Source organism: Rhinatrema bivittatum, chromosome 2, assembly GCF_901001135.1.
Source record: "Rhinatrema bivittatum chromosome 2, aRhiBiv1.1, whole genome shotgun sequence".
In the NCBI taxonomy this organism is placed as follows: Eukaryota; Metazoa; Chordata; class Amphibia; order Gymnophiona; family Rhinatrematidae; genus Rhinatrema; species Rhinatrema bivittatum.
Genome location: NC_042616.1, coordinates 412,531,470 through 412,537,496, shown reverse-complemented (window position 1 = coordinate 412,537,496; position 6,027 = coordinate 412,531,470).

Genomic DNA, 6,027 nt, shown 5'->3' with positions numbered 1-6,027 from the left:
TCCTCTCTCTCTCTTCCTCCCAATACCCATCTTCTTGTACTCTCCCCAATCCCCCCCCCCTCCATCCCTGATCCTGTCACCCTCTCCTCCCCATCCCTGAGATTTCCTCCCTATGCAATGAAAACAAAATACATCCTACAGACACAAGCAGGGTTGGAAAACTATTTATAAAGTAATATAAAAGATGGAAATGTTTGTCAATGTGCTTCGAAATGTTTTAATTCCTGCAGCAGAAACTATGGGGCTGTCTTCTACTTCCTGTTGTCTCATTTACTGGAGAAGGGGAAGGGAGGTGGGTGACAAATACCAACAGTGCCTAGGCCAGGGGTCGGGAACCCATGGCTCGCGAGCCAGATATGGCTCTTTTGAGGGCTGCATCTGGCTCGCAGACAAGTGTCGCCATACTTCGCGGTTCCCCGCTGACCCAGCTGCTCCCCGGTCCTCCGCCGCCCGGGCTTAAAATGCTGTCAGCCCGGGCGGAACGCGGCAGGACAGCTGGAGTCAGCGGCACCAGCGTGCTCTCTTCTCCTCCCCCCCCCCCCCCCCGCGGCCCGGAAGAGGAAGTGGAGAGCATCGGGTGCCTGCGCGGGAAGAAGAGACCACACTAGCGTGGTCTCTTCTTCCGCGCAGGCACCCGATGCTCACCACTTCCTCTTCCGGGCCGCGGGGGGGAGGAGAAGAGAGCACGCCGACTGGAGTCATCCGGGTGCCTGCGCGGGAGTCATCGGGTGTCAGCCGGGTGCCAGCGCTGGAGTCATCGGGTGCCTGCGCGGGTCTTCCCGCGCAGGCACCCGATGCTCTCCACTTCCTCTTCCGGGCCGCGGGAAGAAGAGAGCATGCCGGTGACTGCAGCGCGGCTCGGAGGAAAATGAAAATCTTCAACCGCGGCCGATGGGACTCCACCTTCGCCTCCGCGAGGGCTGAAAATGAAGGAGGTTAGCGTTGGGAGGTGGCTGCTGCTGCTGCCGCCGCGAGTTCCCGGGGGGGGGGGGGAAGGGGGAGAGAGAGAGTGAATGAGCGAGCAAGCATGTGTGTTTGAGATCCTGTGTGTGTGAGTGAGAGATTGCATGTATGTGAATCATTGAGAGCCTGTATATGTGAAAGAGAGTATGTCTGTGATTGAGATCCTGCCTGTGAGAGAGAGAGCATGAATGTAAGTTTACCATTGGGACCCTGTATGTGTAAGTTTGTAATTGAAAACCTGTTTGTTTGAAAGAGTATGTGTGTATGATTGAGATCCTTTGTATGTGAGAGAGATCATGTGTATGTATGATTAAGAGCCTGTGTGTATAAGTAAGAGAGAGATCATGTGTGTCTGTGTCTGATTGACAGCTGGTTTAGGTGATGGAGCATGTGAGTATGTGATTGAGAGCCTGTGTTTAAATGAGAGAGAGAGACCATGTGTGTCTGTGTGATTGAGAGCTGATTTAGGTGAGGGAGCATGTGAGTATGTGATTGAGAGCCTGTGTTTAAATGAGAGAGAGAGACCATGTGTGTCTGTGTGTGATTGAGAGCTGATTTAGGTGAGGGAGCATGTGAGTATGTGATTGAGAGCCTGTGTTTAAATGAGAGAGAGAGACCATGTGTGTCTGTGTGTGATTGAGAGCTGATTTAGGTGAGGGAGCATGTGAGTATGTGATTGAGAGCCTGTGTGTAAATGAGAGAAAGAGAGGACATGTTTGTAAGCATGTGAATGAGAGTCTGTGTGTGAGAGAAAAAGACAGCATGTATTTATGTGATTGAAAGCCTGTGTGTGTGTAAGCGTGAAAAGATAGACAGCATGTGTGTAAATGTGTAATTGTGTAATTAAGAGCCTATATAAGTGAGAGAGAAAAAACATTTGTATATGTGAGTGACTGAGAGCATGTGTGTATAGGTGTGTCATTGAGAGCCAGTGTGAGAGAGAGCGCTGGTATGTGACTGAGAGAGGAGAAAGTTCCAAGCAAACCACCCCTCCTCCTGCTAATTCAGAACAATCTCAGGACACCTGGATATCAAACGTTCCCAGGTATGCAGAGCAAATATGTTCTTTTTGTTAGTACAGTTTTACTGCTGATGATTTTATATTTCTTGATTTGTTTTATAAGGATGTGTGATGTTTCTTTTTTCCTTTGTTACACTGCATACAGAGACTCTGGCTTGTTGCAGTTTCCAATTCAGTTTTTGTCTGCATGCTTCTTGTTATGCGTTTTGGTCTCTTTATTCTATGTTAGGTGAGGGACAGCACGTGATTCAGGTGAGGTTTTCTGCTGGCGTGTAGTTTCTGTGTAGGACTCTATAGCAGCCTGACTTGGTCCGTTTTCCTAATAGGAGATGTATTGGTGTCTTAAGGCCTGGTGTAATATTTTCAGAGACTTATTGTACTTTAAAAGTGTGATCTTACATAAAATGCACACATTTACTTGTATTTAGTTTTAAACATATTGTATGGCTCTCATGGAATTACATTTTAAAATATGTGGCGTTTATGGCTCTCTCAGCCAAAAAGGTTCCTGACCCCTGGCCTAGGCTCTAGGGGGTGGAAAAAACCTAAAAACATCACTGCAAAAAAAAAAAAAGGTAAAGCCTTTTAATTTTTGCCTTGGTGGGAAATTATTTTTGCTCAGATTCCATTCTACTCTAGTATTTGCTAACAATTCAGAATGAATTAACAAATTTTAAAAAATGTTACAAAAATAACCCCCAACGCTGGTGTTCACGCTTCCTCTCTTATAGGAGCTTGCAGAGCAATTAAAAAAAAAAAAAAAAAGGTCATTTCAAGAGAGGACTTTGCACTGGAAACAACTTCAATTCTGGGCAATAAGAGTATGCAAGGTACAAGAATCATAAGAATAATTCATAAACCTGGCTCCATTGCTCACCCCCAACCCTGACACACGTGGTTACTGTTCAGTGCTGCCAAGCAGGATAGTGGACTTTGAGAGCTCTTCAGGGTGGCCTTGTTAACTTTTTAATGCACAGAGCTAATGAGTTGGGGGCAAGGCCATGTCAAGTTTACGAGGCACCATAGCACTGCCAAAAAAATGTAAACCCCCCCCCCCCCAAAACAACTTTAAATATATTAATTATTTTTGTCTTTAGAGCCCCCACCAATAATCTGAGGCTCTAAACTTTAGCTTGCTCCTAAATCTGGCACTAGTTGCTGGAATGGGGAGGGCGGGGTGCCAATGCAGTCCTATAGTGACATCCAGTGATTAAATAAGGTGTTGCACCGGCAGCAGTAAAAGTGGAAAGTTTCCAATTGCTTGCAGTTGCCTTAATTTTGTTTCCTTAGTACAAGAGATTGTGTCGAGCACATAAGAACATAAGAAATTGCCATGCTGGGTCAGACCAAGGGTCCATCAAGCCCAGCATCCTGTTTCCAATAGTGGCCAAACCAGGCCACAAGAACCTGGCAATTACCCAAACACTAAGAAGATCCCAAGCTACTGATGCAATTAATAGCAGTGGCTATCCCTAAATAAACTTGATTAATAGCCGTTAATGGACTTCTCCTCCAAGAACTTATCCAAACCTTCTTTGAATCCAGCTACACTAACTGCACTAACCACATCCTCTGGCAACAAATTCCAGAGCTTTATTGTGCGTTGAGTGAAAAAGAATTTTCTCCAATTAGTCTTAAATGTGCTACTTGCTAACTTCATGGAATGCCCTCCTCTCTCTCTTTCCTCCTATGCTGCTTGCTTCCATTTATAATTTTTGAAAAGTTGACTGCCACGCTTATCTGAGCTCTTTCAAGTGCCTTCTTTATTAGTGCTGCCATTATTTTCCCTATACAAGATAATAATCAAAGAATAAAACTTCTCACTTATATATATATATATATATATATATATATATAATTGTGCGAAGGAATGCACTTCATGCTCTGACATTAGGGGGTTCCTTTTTGGGTTATTGTTGGTTTTAAATCTGCACCAAGCAGAGTTGTTGCTAAGATGGTTATACCTCACTGGAGTGGGTCTAGGGAGTTCAAATCACTAAGCTTTCCCCGCCCCCGCCAAAGGCACAGAATAGGTGAAAAGCCGGAGTGAATCAGTCCTAGGTCTAAAGTAAGCTACATGGATCCTCTGCTTTCTGAATCCCTAGTGCCCCGTGGCGGGATGGAAAGAGCACAGCGCCGGTGATGAAATAAATAGCTCATTACAGCAGGGATGGATGTGCTAAAAAAAAAAAAAAAAAAATCCACTATTTGGTCACAGTGGAAATGCCCCACAAATTATTTCAGAGGCTTTTGTACATTACATTCTGTATTAATTTACAAAAAATACAGGATATAGTATCACTGCACCAGTGTTCACAGTGAAATCTGAGCACAGGCAGGTTAATACAGGACTACTCTAAATGCACACCAATTTAATTTACCACAGGACGCTGCGACTTTAGAAGCTGCATCTGGTTTAAGCAGTCACATTTTTTTTTAAATTTTGTAATACAGTATTGCAATAGCAAGAAGCTGCCTTTTAAAATCACTGCAGTGAGGGAATCTCCCAAAGACTGGTTGACAGAACTAGCCCTTACCTCCACAATCGCAGCCTCTGATGGTACGTGGGGTCAGCAGCAGCCCCCGTGCCACCATCCAGCATGCAGGCATGACTTTCCCCCTTGCTCCTGCAAAACATCATTACAGTGGCAGTGCTTTCTTGGGGTGGAGGCTTAGACTCCCTGCGTACTTCCTGGAGCTGCCAGTACAGGATGGATGTTATTATGGGACAGAGTGAAGATCTCTGTGCTTGGGAGAGAGAACGTTTTGAGGCTGCCCAATTCAATTGGGGCTAGCTACCTGCCTCCCAAGCAGAGATGTAATTTCTAATAGGGGCAGGGATCAGCACCCCAACATCTCCTGTGAACATGTTGGAGTTTTTTGGTATTTTGCCAAAAAAAACCAAAACATTGCCAACAGCTGACTTACAGTAATGACCTATCTAAAAACAGTTTATTAAACCTCACAACACACTCTCACCTGTGTAGACACATTAAAAACTAAGCTAGCGCATTCATTCCATCATTCATACCCATTATTCATTTACAAACATCTTGCACATGAAAAACCTGTGTACATAAATAATATTCAATTTAATAAATCCAAAGTCCGGGTGTTTTGACTACTTCTCAACCAAGGCCCACTGGACTACCTCTTACTGTGGGTCTTCTCAACATCAGCCCAACAAAAGATATCTTCGTTTCACCTTATAAACAGGCTTCCTCAGGGACTAGTAATTATCAATGTAGTTGGATTATCAATATAGTTGAACGTTCATATTCATATACTCCTTACAGCAGGACTTCCTCACAGATTAAATGTATGTCAAACTTGTTCGGTATCTATGTTCACTCACTCATATAGATACAAAGTATCATATAGATACAAAGTATCTCACTTCAGTCTGTTACAATTATAACAAGAAGGCAATCAACTTTTAAATAAACACCGGTCAAGAGAAAACACACTTATTATCACTGACCCACATTGAGTTTATGCATGAACCAGCCAAGTAAGCTAATTCTCCCAATACGCCAAACGGCTGAAACGCTGAAACCATGAATAAATGACAAGGGTGCTCGCATACCGCGCTGCACCACGGGGTCAGGAAACTCACTTCACATGTTGTGCTTCAAAAATTACGTGATTAAACGTAATTACGTGATTACGTACGTAATGCGGTATGCGAGCACCCTTGTCATTTATTCATGGTTTCAGCCGTTTGGCGTATTGGGAGAATTAGCTTACTTGGCTGGTTCATGCATAAACTCAATGTGGGTCAGTGATAATAAGTGTGTTTTCTGTTGACCGGTGTGTATTTAAAAGTTGATTGCCTTCTTGTTATAATTGTAACAGACTGAAGTGAGATACTTTGTATCTATATGATACTTTGTATCTATATGAGTGAGTGAACATAGATACCGAACAAGTTTGACATACATTTAATCTGTGAGGAAGTCCTGCTGTAAGGAGTATATGAATATGAACGTTCAACTATATTGATAATCCAACTACATTGATAATTACTAGTCCCTGAGGAAGCC